General features: G+C 45.5%; 1 protein-coding gene across 1 annotated transcript in view; it reads right to left on the bottom strand.

The window, feature by feature from the left end:
- Positions 1-11,139, bottom strand: part of CYRIB (CYFIP related Rac1 interactor B) — a 132,872-nt gene extending 121,733 nt beyond the window's left edge. The window contains exon 1 of the mRNA XM_050941504.1: positions 10,975-11,139. The gene's annotated coding sequence lies outside the window, so the exon portion shown is untranslated. The remainder of the gene's footprint in view (positions 1-10,974) is intronic.
- Positions 11,140-15,172: the final 4,033 nt, after the last annotated feature.

Raw genomic sequence — 15,172 nt, forward strand, 5'->3', positions numbered from 1 at the left:
CGTGTGGCCTATTTACGCTCCTCCATCTGTTCACGCATCTGGGTAGAGTTCCTCTGGGCGGCGTCTGCTGGCTTTCTTGACTCCTTTGAGGAGCAGTGGGCGCTGCCTGGGGTTCTCTGCTTGGTGTCCCTGTCTGGTTCCCTTCATTTAGCCCTTTGACTTCACGCCCGTTCCTGTAATCTCATTAGTTGTCCCCAGCAATTATTTGGTATCACGGACCTGCAGATCCTCCCCTTAGGCTGAGGGGAGGTCCCTTAGCCCACTTCCTGGATACCAACAGGACCATCTCAGCCTGAAGCAGCTGCGAGCAGCCATTACAAAAGTCCAGTTTCACGCCTGTAGTCCTGGGCTGGAGAAAGCATGCTCAGTGGGGATGATGTGCAGTCTGGTCATGTGTAGGAGCTGGTTGAGGCTTGAGGATCACCAGTGAGTATTAAATTTTTGGAGATTTTAACAGCTAAAAATTTAAGAAGTCTCTATGGGAAGAGGGATGGCTCAGTGGTTTGAGCATTGGCCTGATAAACCCAGGGTTGAGAGTTCAATCCTTGAGGGGGCCATTTAGGGATCTGGGGCAAAAATCTGTCTGGGAATTGGTCCTGCTTTGAGCAGGGGGTTGGACTAGATGACCTCCTGAGGTCCCTTCCAACCCTGATATTCTATGATTCTATATATGAACTATAATTTGTCAAAGGCTTATAACCTGACCAAGTAAGGGTGGATTTTCATGTAAAGAGCTAAAAGCACATTCCTGATAAAAAGCACCCCAAACCCTCTTCTAAAGCTATGTCTACACTAAAAAGATAAGTCAACCTATGTTAAGTCGACTTACAGACACCACATTAACTACTGCAATGGCTGATGTCCACACTGCCCTCTTCGGGTCGGTGGTGCGCGTCCTCACTAGAACTGCTTCCACCGACCTAAGAGGGGCAGTGTGGGGAGCTGAGAGCTCAATCTCTCAGTTCTGTTGGCAGCTACCTGCCAGGAGCCCAGCTCCCCCACAGGCTACCCTCCCCCCGCACCTCCTCGGTCCCTGCTAGGAGCATGGAGGAAGCCGCCCCAGACTTCTGGCCCTGACTTCCAGCCAGGAGCAGGGTTCAGTCTCCTAGTTCACCAGTGGAGCGGGGCAGCTGGGTTCTAGCTGCCAGGCTTTCTTGTCAATTTCATGGCTTCTCTGTGAAATTAACAAGAATCACAGCCAATGTAAGGAACACAGTTTCTACAAAGGCATTGGGGCATCCTAACTACACTGATATAAGCCCTATGCCTCTTGTTGAGGTAGTTTTATTATGTTATCATACCAGGGGAGTTACATCGGCAGGCAGAGCATTTCAGTGCGTCCACTTCCACTGTTCTGTTGACGAAAGTCACTTCTGTCAATAAAGCTGTGTAGATTTCAAGTCCCAGATGCAAAACATGGGAACACTAGAGCATTTCAGAGAAAAACATCACCAGATTTTATTTATTTATTTTAAATCATGGGCTAGACATATTTTACCCTAGTCTCATTCTCAGAAACAGCTGAAGTGTTTTGGATGAATTTTTCCTGAAAATTCAGCCTGACACAGACACCAGGCATGAAAAATTTCAGCTCAAACAGGGTTTGGCAAAGTTTTAAGCAATTGAAAACAAGGTCTTATTATGGGAACTGTTAGGCAACAATAATAACTGATGATACTACCAGGCCTTCCTATAATAAATCCCAAAACAGTATACTTTTATGATTCACATTTATCAAAAAGCCACTATGATTAAACAACTGACAACTTAATTGCTTAGGACTAATGTCATTATTGTAAAAAAATAATTAAAACCTTAAAAAAAAATAAAGCTCCCAATAAAACCATCATTTATTTTCTAGACTATAAAAGATACTGCAAAAAACTTTCACTGACACTCAGCCAGGAGACTTCTAGTGGCCCACATTAATTTACCTTTATTGCACCACCGCTAACAGAACACAAAGCAATTCATTCAACCATTTATTCAACAGTGATGTAAAAATACTGACAATTTTTAAAAGGCAGAATCACACAAATACCACACAACAGGCTCTCCATATTGATTTTAGCAAAGTAAGTATAGACTCAGACATACTGTATATTTAAACATAGGAAATGCTTTTGTCAAATACACAGCAACCTTGGTTTACTATGTAAATTTGAAACGAATGTTTTTCTTTTAAAAAACTTTTATGTCAAACTCTAACTTACGATTCAGCTACATACTGTGTAACTTAAGTCATAATGATAGGCAACAATTACTAACAGATGATGTATGTAAGGTAAACCTTTAACTGTAACATTTTATTTCTTCCAGGTGGAGAATATATCTCACAAGGTTCTAAAGTGCTATACAAGTTTAATGCACATTTTATAAAGCCATATATGCTGCCGTAGCATTTCCAAGGCTTGCTATATTTTGAATGAATACAGTAAAGTGACAGATTAAATTTTATTTTATTTTAAACTCTAATTTTGGTAATCCTTCAATGGCCAATTGTGCATACATTTCCATAGCTATTCACACCACATAGTAATACAAGGCTAAGATAAATGGATAAGTACTACATGTGCTTATGGTGCCTTCCAATTAACCTCAGTTACCTATATTTAGAGAGACATTGAGTTAAAATGCAACAAATTAAAGTAGATCGAATTTTTGCCTATTGTTGCTCCCTTAGACACAAAAAAAGGCCAATTTGTTATACATGCAAGGAAGTATAAAGACTCTAGAATAAAGCTCCAAACTCTAGACCAGGGTTTGAAAAGTCAATTCAGTGTAGGGGGTGGGAAATATCCCCTAATGGACATGAAAGTGGAAGCTAATTTCTTAAAATTAAGTTTATTTAAAAATGCATTTTAGCCTTTAAAAGTCACAAAAACAATCTTCCCACTATAAACCTACACAGGTCTGTGGATAGACAATTAGAACTAATGGTATTTGATGCAGAAATCACTGTCAATAGTTCCAGAGATAACAAAATTAGCTTTGTATCTCAGCACAGGTTAAGAGACAGGGAATGCCTCCCTTGACCAACAGTAAGAAAGCCTACAGCCCCTCTCTCCTGAAAAGATTCTGTAAGCCAGGGACCTACTGTAAATGTGGGCAGAGGAAGAACCAAGAGACCTGAAGGATGCTAGGCATGACTGCAAATCCACTTTGTCATTTTTCTTAATGTTCAAAATCACATCTTTGCTTAATCAACCTACTTCACACAAAAAACCCTAAGCCCTTTCATCGAGTCAGCTGCTGCTCTACTGCAGCTTTCAGGAATCGCTCATTTATTTCTGTGTAGCACATATCAGGAAAAAATCCTTCACGTTGACAGTTCATGCAACTCAATCCTCAAGTATATCAGCAAAAAGAGGACTCTGACAACCGGCAGACAGCTCTACACGGAACTGCAGGAGTCTCACAGCTGACTTTCGGAGTCACTTAAGGTATGCCAATGGAATTCATTTAGAGGATCTTCCACGTTGAGGAAATGCTGAGGAATTTAGGATAAAACATTTTTCTGGGTTTCTATGGTTTGGAAACAGTGGGACTTACAAAGATGGAAGAAAAGAAGATACAGGTAGTAGAAAATAATATCCTGAGACAAATGGCAGGCAAATGGATGGCAGACAGTGCACATAGAAGAAATTAAGAGGAAGATGAACTTGGGACTCTCAGTGACAGGCTGGAGAGCAAATGCTGAGGTGGTCTGAACATGTGATAAGACAGGGAAGGAGGACAGGACAGCAGAAAGGGACATGAAAGACCAAAGATTCAATGGAAAGACTGTGTCAAGAGAAGTTTGTAGGAAAAAAAATAAAAAAAGACCTAGGAACCTGTGCCATGGACTGGAAGGACTGGCAAAAAAACTGTGGGCACCTTCGACCTCAAGCAAATGGGAAAAGGAGTCAACATGGGTCTTTCACGTAACAGGGGAAAGAAATAGATTATTAAATACAGGAAAATGTGACAAACCATAAAAATTGTCTCACAGAAGGGAAGGTGTAATACCCATAAACATTAGTTGAGCAATGTTAAAATTGACTATATTCAAAAGTTGATAGAGCATGAAAGGACTAAGTAATACTTAAGTCCGTAATCTACTTGGGTTGCAATCTATATGACAAGCACGATACAAAATAAAGTTGCATAAGGAAGAGTATCTTTATGTTATTCAAATGAGACTTGAAATTAAATTGAGTTGAGACAGACAGACAGATAGATATGCAGGTGGCTGCTCCAGATAGCAGAAGCTCCAGAAATAAATCCGGCAGTCACTCAACCTTGCTTTGGGGTCTGTACAAGTTTTCTCTGGAGTCCATATCTCCAGACTATACATTTTAAGAATCTGCCTGATGACACTATCACTGCTGAGCATTTTGAAATATCATTCCATCCCACACTTGCCACGCTGGGAGCGCAAACAATCAGTAACAGTTTGCATTATCTAGGGGCATACAAAATCGAAGCAGAAGTTTTCTCTAATGCGAAAAATACCCAAACTAAATACATTTTTTTCAAACAGAATTATAATTATAATTTTAACTAAATACTTCATTTTGGAATAATTATAAATGACTTCTAGTATTCTCCCTCATTCAAACTACAGTTTAGTATCCTATTATGTGTAATACAGGTCACTACATGCATCCCCATTTTCATCTGTAAATGCTAGAACTGATTTTGCCAGTTATTGCAATATACCATACTTCCTTGGCATGCACAGAACATAGCACATGGCAGTTTGGCATTGTTACAGCCACCTCTCATACATTTAAAAAGGCGCACTGCTCTCACAGGAGCACTTGATTAACTTCAAAATGTCTGGAGGAGCAAGTGCAGCATTCTGCAGAGGCAGCTGTGTACTTGTACTCAACTGATGCATTCTGCTTGCTTCTGTAGCTCTGCTAGATCTTGTAACAGTCTTTGTGCTGACACCTTTGTACCTGTAGAAGACAATGTCTATATCACCTCCTGCTAGCTTGCATTCAACGTAGACTCTGAACCTTGTCAAAGTCCTTGATGATATCACTTGCTGGCCAGTATAATACCCAAAGAATTGTGGAACTTCAATGACTGTGCCCATGACATCTTTTGAAGTATGTCTAGTTGACACCTCCATCTGCAGCTACTTCTTTAGCTTAGACTTGGCCTTAGCAATCCTCACGTAACCACAGTCAATGAACACGGACATTGATCCAAGAAGCCAGCTCATGTGACAAGATATTCTTGATGTGAACCTTTTGCGAATTTGCCTGTATGCTTATCAGTCTTGAACAGATAAGGCTGGTGTCAAATACCTGTGTTGGACCAACCATTACATGCTTTTTTTTATCGCTGCCAGTGTCTCTATCATCCTTGGTATTGTGTTACAGAACCAGGTGGGCTAGCTATGTTCAAATTCTTGCATTTGTTATGTGTCAACTGTGCTTCACCCAACTGATGGTGGTGCCACTCTAAAAACAATGTTTACTCTTGTCTCCGAGTGCTTAGTGGGATCTAAAGGATCCACTCACAGTTCTAGCTTCTGACTAATGGCTTCTGTGTCCATTGCATCTGCAGCAATCCTCGACTTCTTGGTGTAGCTCTTGTATTGCATTTGGTGTATGTTTGGTTTATAATCTGTTAATGTCTTTCATTGTCCAGTATTTGAAAATTATTTGTCATGGGTGAATACATAAGAACTTGCTGAGTGAGCATACTCAGAGTAAAAGAATATACTTCATGTCTCAGTTTGGGGAGGGAGGTGGGCACGGGTGATGTTCCATATGTTTTGTATGCTCAACAGTGACAAAGTGTCATCTGGCAGTTTCTTTTTTATGTAGGGTCTTAAAATAAGAAATACACACACACACAAAAACACTCTATGGACACAAACAAAATACTGCCAAAAACTTGTATTTGGCTACCAGTCTCAGTTCTTGAGTGTGAGAGAGTATAATAGGGGAAGTTTAAAATGGGCCCTGAAATTAAATTGAATTTCATGAAGCTAATGCTAGGATTGATTTGGTCATGCTACTTAGAATGCATGAGAAAGTGAAGAGAAAATTTCTGCATATGCTGGAGATTGGAAACCTTTGCTGAGCCCAAAGCAGAAGGAGCAATAGTGCAAGCAAAAAGTAGTGGAGGTGTAGGTGAAGATTATAGCAAGTTTTTCAGCTGTGATGGAGAATACTTCATTTGCCCAAGAGAAGTATTTGCTAGATAAAAACCGCCAATAAATAATTAAAATAATTCATGTTTATTGTCCTTCAAGTAACTAGAACCACCACTAGTGTCCCTCTAAACACTATCTCCTAAATGGCAGAGTCAATTTCTATCACTGTATTGCTCAATAATTCATTAGTGCTCAATAGGAATATTCCCTGCTTCTCTGTATCTTTACAATACCAATACCCAGTATCTGCCCTGTGAGTGAGGACTAGGAACTTTGTTCAGGGTATTTGATGTTGTATCAAAACTATCTACATATTTTCCCTACAGTATTTTTAACTTGCTTTACTATGATTTATCTGGATGGCATAGTCACACAATGGTCCACTATAGTTAAAGACAACACAGAAAATTTTAGAGCAGGAAAGCTTTTGGGACAGAGACCATTTCTTACAAGTGCACAGCCCCAAGTACAATGGGTTCTTGATCCAATTAGAGCTTCTGAGCACTTTTTAATACAAATGCATTTAATGATCAGAATACCACCTTACTAACAGCTTTCTGCTTACTTACATCACCATCTTATAGTCTGACTTAGATAAAAAGTTTTTCACTTTCCTATTAAACATGTTATTGGTATGGAATAGTACTGTATGCCATCCCAAAAGTGGATGCATTTTAGTGGTGAAGTAACAGTCTCTGTAAACACTCTGGAATCATTCCTGGTAAAGATACTAAAGAAAGGGGAACACTGAAAAACCTCTTAAATCTGTGCACTTCAGTAAAGAGCAATTTACCAGGAAGAGCACACAACCAGGAGGATATTTTGATTCAAGTTCTAGCCCTGCCAATAATTTACTATGTGACTGTAGATAACTATTTAATCTTTCTTCCCCAATTTCCTACCCACCCCAATTCATAAAATGGGGATAGTGCTGTCCCAAATACTGGTACGTGAAAAGTCTTAGTTCACTAGTGTTTCTAAAGTGCTCTGAAGTAGTAAGAGCATAAACAATTCAACAATTTTCCAGTACTGTGTAAAGAGACAGTGATGTGTAAGGAGTCAGCAGGTTTAATTTATAATAGGAGAGAGTATGGAGTCAAATGTAATCTAGGTGAGAATATACCATGACTGAAGTCACAAAATTATTTTCCTGTGTAATAGAGGAAGGATCAATGCACACCTGAGAACAATAATACTTTGCACTTATATAGCACATTCCATCAGAGGCACTAAAAATGGTGTAAATGAACAATGAGACTTCATCATTACAGCAAAAAAAACTGACATCTGTCAAACTATTACTGCCATCAAGGTCTAGGATGCTGATGAAGTTGCATAGAAACTGCAAAGGAAGAAAAATACCAAGAATCTTCACAGCAGCAGTCTACATACAAATATTTTAGATGTCAAAAAAGTCACTTAGTATTTTCATGAGCAGTGATTCAACTGCAAAGTGACAAACAGAGGTTCTGAATTACATTTCTCCCACATTCTTAAATCAAGCAAGAGAAAATTAGTGACCTGTGAACTGCATTTTATCATCAGTTCCATTCAAAAAAAATTTTTTTTTAATAAATTATTACTTTCCTTTCATGGTTTAGGAATTCACCTGAACCCTACATGGAATTATAGCCCCATGAGTCAATCACCTACTACTATAGATAACATTTTATTATGCTGTCTAAACTTCAAGATATTACCAATACTACCATAAATTCAGGAGTTACGTATTCTAGATAAACCATTGCATTTTTTAGTCTTAGCTTTTTAGAGAAACTAGATGTACCTTCAACAAGTTTAGCCTGCACAAAGAGGTCAACAGCAAACTCTTCTACTATTCTTCAACTACTACAAATTCTGACATGATCTATGTATCTTGGATTCTGTGGCATGATTACAGTGCCCCAAATGCAAATGGGTTCAAGAGAAGGCCATTTAAATTAAATAGAAAATGAGGTTAGGTCACTAACTCCTGGCACAAGTAGATACAACTCTATTAACATCAATGGAGATGTGTCCACTTATATGAGTGGGGAAATTTGCCAATGTCTGATATTTGGAAGGGAAAGAAGATTAAATCCTCTGGGAATGGATAGATCCAGGGTACACTCATCCTGGAAGATGTTTTATACATGACAATTTATACAAACTAATGCAGAGGTTTCCACACTCTTTTTTTTCTGAGCCCCTCTTTATTGATTCATGTCCCATGCATACAGCCCTCTCAGGGGAGGGGTGCCCAGTACCCACGGAGACCTGGCGGGAGGGGGAATGCGGAGAACCACTGCATTCCAGAGGCAAAGTAATCATAGATCAGCATGTGACTACTGCAGTTTCTTGCAGTCAAAATACTGATTTAAAAAAAAAAATAGAAGGGATGAACAATTACACACCCCTATTGCCTCCTTTAAGTGTCACAATTAAGTGCCTCCAGGGCATATATGGAAATAAAGCAGGCAGTGGAGGAGAGAGAATCCAGGTGGACTATATATGATGATGAAGACAGTGATGAGCCTGGAAGCCAGTAGAGTGAGAAAGTGATGAAGGTATGGCTGAGGGTGTGAGAAGAATGATAGGAAGGAAAAGAAAGAAGCCAAGTTCAAGGGGAGAGTTGGATCAATGTGTGAGGAAGGGAGGAAATGAATGGAAGGATTAAGAACTTTGATAGACTACTCAGTGAAGAGAAAGCATAACAGGAAGGGATGAAATTACTGGAGTACAGTGAGAAGTGATGGGATTTGGTCACCAGTGTTTGACTGAGAGCAAGGCAGCAGATGCTAGGAATCAGGCCCTGGGCAATAGGCAGAAGATCGGCGGAGAGAGAAGATAGATGACTGGGAGGTTTGAACATGGGATTAAAAAGAGTAGCCTGTGATGGAAGAACTGGCCAAGAAGACAGTCAGGGAAGATGTAACTGATGAGAGTTGGCTGGAAAGAGGAAAAAAGAAGCTGAGGGAGGGGAACTAGGGTCAGTGTGGAGAGGCAGAAAGAAAAAGTGGAGGGTAACCAACTTAGAATAATTGTTAGTGGAGCCAGCAGGGTGAGGCAATAGATGGAGTCAGTGGAGCATTTAAGGAATAAGAAGGAGCACAATTGATTTAGGATGAAAGGCAGGTGTGTTTGAGTGGGGGATGATAGAAAGTGCATGCATGGTTAGCGAGAATAAGGAGAGTGGGGGATCCTGGTCAGCAGGGAGATGAGCTGGGAAACAGCAGGAGGGCATTGAAAAGGAATGAAAGGATGGGGCCATTAAGAAGATGGTGGGGAAAATCAGTGTGTGTATGTATGGCAGGGAAGAGCCAGCTTGGGCTCAGGGAGTAGGACATCAACAGAAATAGGGGGCAGGGCTGAGGCCAAGTGGAGGGGGTGGGGCAGCTGAGGCATGGAGCCAGTGAAGGGGGGCAACAGGGAAAAGAGAGTGGAGCTGAGATCAGGGGAGGATAGTGAGCGATGTGGGTTCGGGGAGCAGAGGGGGTTGGTGGGGGGACAGAGATGAGGGAGCAGAGTCAGGGGAGCTCTGTGAGAGAAGTGGGTATGGGGAGCAGAGGAGGTGAGGGAGCAGGGTCAGGGCAGAGAAGGTCAGTGGGGGACGAGCAGGACTGAGGTGAGTGAGCAGAGTTGGGGAAGATCAGAGAGGTAACAGGTACAGGGCAGCAGAGGGGGTCAGTGGGGGTGGGAGCACGGCTGAGGTGAGGCGAGGGAGCAGGATCAGGGGAGGTCAGTGAGGGAAGTAGGTATGGGGAGCAGAGAGGGTCAGTGGGGTGGGGCTGAGGTGAGGGCAGGTCAGAGAAGTGACAGGTAGGAGGAGCAGAGGGGGTAGGTGGGGCTGAGATGAGGAAGCAGGGTCACAGGAGGTCAGTGAGGGAAGCGGGTATGAGGAGCAGAGAGGGTCAGTAGGGGTGGGGTTGAGGGGAGGTCAGAGAAGTGACCGTACGGGGAACAGAGAGGGTCAGTGGGGGGAGGTGAGGGGTACGGGGAGCAGAGAGGGTCAGTACGGAGAGGTCAGAGGTGACGGGTACGGGGAGCAGAGAGGGTCAGTGCGGGGAGGTCAGAGGTGACGGGTACGGGGAGCAGAGAGGGTCAGTGTGGGGAGGGGACGGGTACAGGGAGCAGAGAGGGTCAGTGGGGGGCGGGGGATGAGGTGAGGGGAAGTCAGAGAGGTGACGGTACGGGGAGCAGAGAGGGTCAGTGGGGAGGCGGGGGATGAGGTGAGGGGAGGTCAGAGGGTACGGGGAGCAGAGAGGGTCAATGAGGGGGAGGTCAGAGAGGTGACGGGTACGGAGAGCAGAGAGGGTCAGTGGGGGGAGATCAGAGAGGTGACGGGTACGGGGAGCAGAGAGGGTCAGTGCGGGGAGGTCAGAGGTGACGGGTACGGGGAGCAGAGAGGGTCAGTGCGGGGAGGTCAGAGGTGACGGGTACGGGGAGCAGAGAGGGTCAGTGGGGGGGCGGGGGATAAGGTGAGGGGAGGTCAGAGGTGACGGGTACGGGGAGCAGAGACGGTCAGTGGGGGGGCGGGGGATAAGGTGAGGGGAGGTCAGAGGTGACGGGTACGGGGAGCAGAGAGGGTCAGTGGGGGGAGGTCAGCGAGGTGACGGGTACGGGCACGGAAAGGGGTCAGTGGAGACAGGCTGGGGGGGTTGATCATCGCGGAGCGGAAGGAGGCGGGGGGAGGACGCAGGTCCCGGGAGGAGTGGCGGCGCTTGGAGGGGGAGGGGCGGGTGCCGGGGTCACTGAGGACGGGAGGGGATGGGGGAGCCGAGCCGAGCCGCCCGCTCCGCCCCCGGCTGCTGCGCCCCGCCTCGCCCGCCCCTGACACTCACCGAGCCGCCCCAGCGCGGGCGTGGGTGGGACCCGGAGCCGCCTCTCCCCGCTCGGCTCGGGGCAGCGCTGCGGCCGGAGCCCCCGCGGAGGGGACGGACCGCTCTTGGCAGCACCGGGCCGCCGCAGGGAACAGGCTGCAAGCACCAGGGAGACCGTGCAGGCGTGCGAATGACCCGGATGTACCGGGGGCAGCAAGCAGGTGATTGCGCCTGCGCGCCGGTGACCTACACGTTTCACATGCGCATGCACCTGCCTAAACTCTGCGTATCTCGATCTCTGAACTGGTTTGGAAAGTGAGGCGGGCGGGTAGGGCGACCAGTTCTCCCTCTTAAAGGCACAGCGCCACCATTTTCGGCTGCAGAGGAAACCCACAGGCTGCCTCCTGTTAGCCTTAGGCTCACGCCCTAAACTACCGGCATGAAGGCCCGAGGGGCAGCTTGGGGCTGTGGAAGGTCCTGGGAACACTCGGGGTCTGGTCCTCTTCCAGGAGAGGTTTCTCCATCACCCCAGTTCAACCGTCCCAGCGCCTGCTTCCAGGTGAGGAAAGCAGCAGGATTTCTACCACGCCCAGCGAGTTTCTCATGGGGCCTGCAGGCCCCCAGCTTTGTCCACTTGCTCAAAGGGGCAAGGAGTCTTGGCAGCAGGGTGCCCACCTTCCCCGTTCCTGCAGGACCCTGGGGGGAATCAGCCGTGCGAGGAGCAGCCCAGCACCAAGCGCCCTGACAGATGTTACTGTAGTGCTGTTCAGTGCCTGCTTGGGCAGCACCTTGTATAAACCTTGCTGATTTATGGAGGGTGACTAGATGTTATGATTTTATAGGAACGGTCCTGATATTTGGGGCTTTTTCTTATATAGGCTCCTCTTACCCCCCCCCCCGCCCCCATCCCAATTTTTCACACTTGCTCTCTGGTCACCCTACCTTTATGGGGCACCTGGGCACTGCCTAGATCAGCCAAAGGCAGAGCTTTTGCCTTTGATGGCCCTAAGTCAGCAGTTCCCAAACTGGGAGTTGCACCGTCAGCAGATGTGGGTTGTGGTAATCTCTAGTGGGCAGAGGATGCCATTTTGCTGCGCACAGCATGTCTTCATATATATGGTGCATGCAAGCTATACCCCGTGTGACCTCATACACACCATGTGTTCAAGGTCACAGGGTGTGGAGGACACCCTTTTGTAGAGCAAAATGGCATCATTCATGCAGCATGACCTAACATGGGTCATGCTGTGTGGAGGACACCATGTTGCTCTTCAAAATGCCATTCTCCATGCTATCTGGGGTCCTGGCCGGAAATTCTTCATTAAAATGAGGTTGTGCATCACACAAATTTCTTCCGAAATAAATCACATTGCAAGCTCTGAGCAAAAGACCTAAATCCTGCAATGAGCTTGGTGCAGGCAGGGCCCCATGCTGGGGGGGGGGGGGGCATCATACAGTTGCAGAATTGCTGCCACAGTGACCAACCTGTCTACTTGCAATTAATTACAAAGCACATCGTGAGTAGACTTTTTAAAAATGCACTATTTGATTTTTTATAATTGTTTTAAAAACTTAAATGCCTTTTTAAAAACCTTCATAGCCACACAAACACTCCTTTAATACTATTTGCATGAAAACCAGTTCTTTGTCTCCTAGGAGTTCACTTGCTCTTTTCTGATTGTTCCTTGTTTGGAGTCATGAACATCCTTTTTTGACACAGTTACTGTGGAAATTGTTAGGTTGTCACACACTGTGGATTAAGAGACTTTATATGTTGGCTAAGCTGCAGGAGCAAATGAGCGAAACAGAGATCCTGTTTTCTGGGCAGCAGCCTTCAGTAAGAATTCACACACAAAAGGGGAAGAGATCTTTTTTTTTTCCTGATGTCTAAGTAAAACATTTTTTCAAAATGTTTCCCAAGAGGCCTTAACTGGTCTTTAGAGTGGCTGCATCTTCTGAAGCCAAACACTCTATTATTATTTAAATTTGGCATTGCTGCATTACTAGCTCTCCAGTGTGTGGCCACACAATAGAATAGGCAAGCTGCCTTTAATGCCAAGAGTCTCAACAATGATAATTTCAAGGCTGCTAGCTTCTGTGCTGCGATTCAGGAACTGTATGAAAAATCAGGACAGGTGGGCAAAAGAACAGAAGTGTAGTGCAATGAGAAAGCAGGTGGCTGGCTCTAAGGTTTTAGTGGTTTGGGTATTCATAAACACAGCATTAAGATGAAAAGAAACACTATGGGCAGAGGTGATTTGTTTTAGAGCAGGGGTGGGCAAACTATAGCCTGGGGGCCATACCAGGCTCTTCAGACATTTTAATCCTGCCCTTGAGTTCCAGCTGAAGAGTTGGGGCCGGGGCTTGCCGAGCTCCAGCCAGGGAGGAAGGTTGAGGGCTTGCCCTGCTCTGTGCATGCCAGGTCTCTGCACAGCTCCTGGAAGCAGCAACATATCCCTTCTCCGCCTCCTACGCGTAGGGGCAGCCAGAGGTCTCTGCACACTGCCCCCACAGCTCCCAATGGGAGCAGCAGGGGCAGTGCCTGCGGACGGGGCAGTGTGCAGAGCCTCCGGACTGCGCCTCTGCATAGGAGCCAGAAGGGGGAAATGCTGCTGCTTCCGGAAGCTGCTTGAGGTAAACGTTGAACGGAGCCTGCACCCCTGACCCTCTCCTGCACCCCAATCCCCAAATTTTGTGAGCATTCATGGCCTGCCATACAATTTCCATACTCAGATGTGGCCCTTGAGCCAAAAAGTTTGCCCACCCCTGTTTTGGAGTAACCACACTGAAAGCTAGGAGGAGTGTAGCCACCAGGAAGCTTAACTGGTTCAGCTAGTTCCTCTTCAAAAGAGAGGAACTCATGTTTATTGCTAGAACTGTGAATAGTAATGAATATGGAGTTCCCCTCAACCCCACTTTAGTAAAGAGAGTGAGGAACAGAAAACTCAGAGATTCAGATCATAGACATGTACTCACTTTATTATTACCATTGCTTTTGGCAGGACTAGTGCATATGTCCACTCATGCTGCTATCCATACTCTGATAGACTATACAAAGCTTCTACACAGACTGTTAGGAACTAAGGGCGGGGGGATCCACAAAGGTACTTAGGCACCTAAGTCCCCTTTTTAGGCACCACTGCAAGCCACAAAACTCCTGCTTGGCTGTCACCTAAACTTGAAGGCGTCTACCCTCACTTTGCACCTAAGTTTATTTTGGCCTCTAGGTACCTACACTGCAGCCTCACTCTAGATGCCTCTGTTCTGCCTGAGCAGGCTCACTGCTGCCTCATGATAGGTGTCCGAGCACCTATTTCCCACCTAAGCGATTCACAAACCAGGTAAGATTTGGCTGCTCAGGTCACATGCGGGGGCCTGATCTAATAGGCGGCCTCTGAGCATGCCTACTGGATTAGGCCCCTCAGGCAAGTTCACACAAATGCAGCAAGACTGCCCCCCTGTCTCCAGGCTCTTTCTCTGACCCATTTAAATATGTCATTGTTTAATTAAAGCAGAACAACTTGAAGAGGAGAAATTGAGAGAGACTATTCTATAGCCTAGTGGAGAGGTAATCACCTGAGAGGTGGCAGATCCCTATTCAAATTCTTCCTCCTTGGAAGAAGCAGGGGACTTGAACTGGGGGTCTCCAACATCTTGGGTGTGAGCACCCTCCTAGGTCAAAGGTTCTAAAGGAGGGGCTCCTTGCCCCTCCCCAGCTGTTTTGTTTCAGGCCCCTCATGCACCTCAGATAACCAAGCACCTATCTTCCCCCAGTTCATGGAGCACTAGCAGAGCTAGGTGCCTCCCTGCAGCCCGGATGTAAATGCCTATCTGAGAGGGGCACGGCTTAGCACACACATCTCCCATTGGCTACGTTAGGCAGTTCCCCAACTAGCATGTTGGCTTTGTGGATTGCAGTCTAAGGCACCCATCTGTCCTCATTCAGAGTACAGGGAGTTTAGGTGCTGAACTCAAGCTTTGTGGATCGCAATATTGTTCCTGTGACTTTCTGGGGCCCTAAAAGTTAGCACCATGATGGTCAGCATTGCAATACCTAAGTCCCTTCATGGATCCCACCCTTAGTGCTGTGCATGGATACGTGGACTCAGTGTTGGGCAAACTAAAACCTTTAATATATATTTATAGTGGATCTTTGGGCTCAGAGTGGCCGCTTTATGGTGCACTGCTTGGCATACTTCAACCACAAAACCTGTCCAAA

Source organism: Gopherus flavomarginatus, chromosome 2, assembly GCF_025201925.1.
Source record: "Gopherus flavomarginatus isolate rGopFla2 chromosome 2, rGopFla2.mat.asm, whole genome shotgun sequence".
Lineage (NCBI taxonomy): Eukaryota > Metazoa > Chordata > Testudines > Testudinidae > Gopherus > Gopherus flavomarginatus.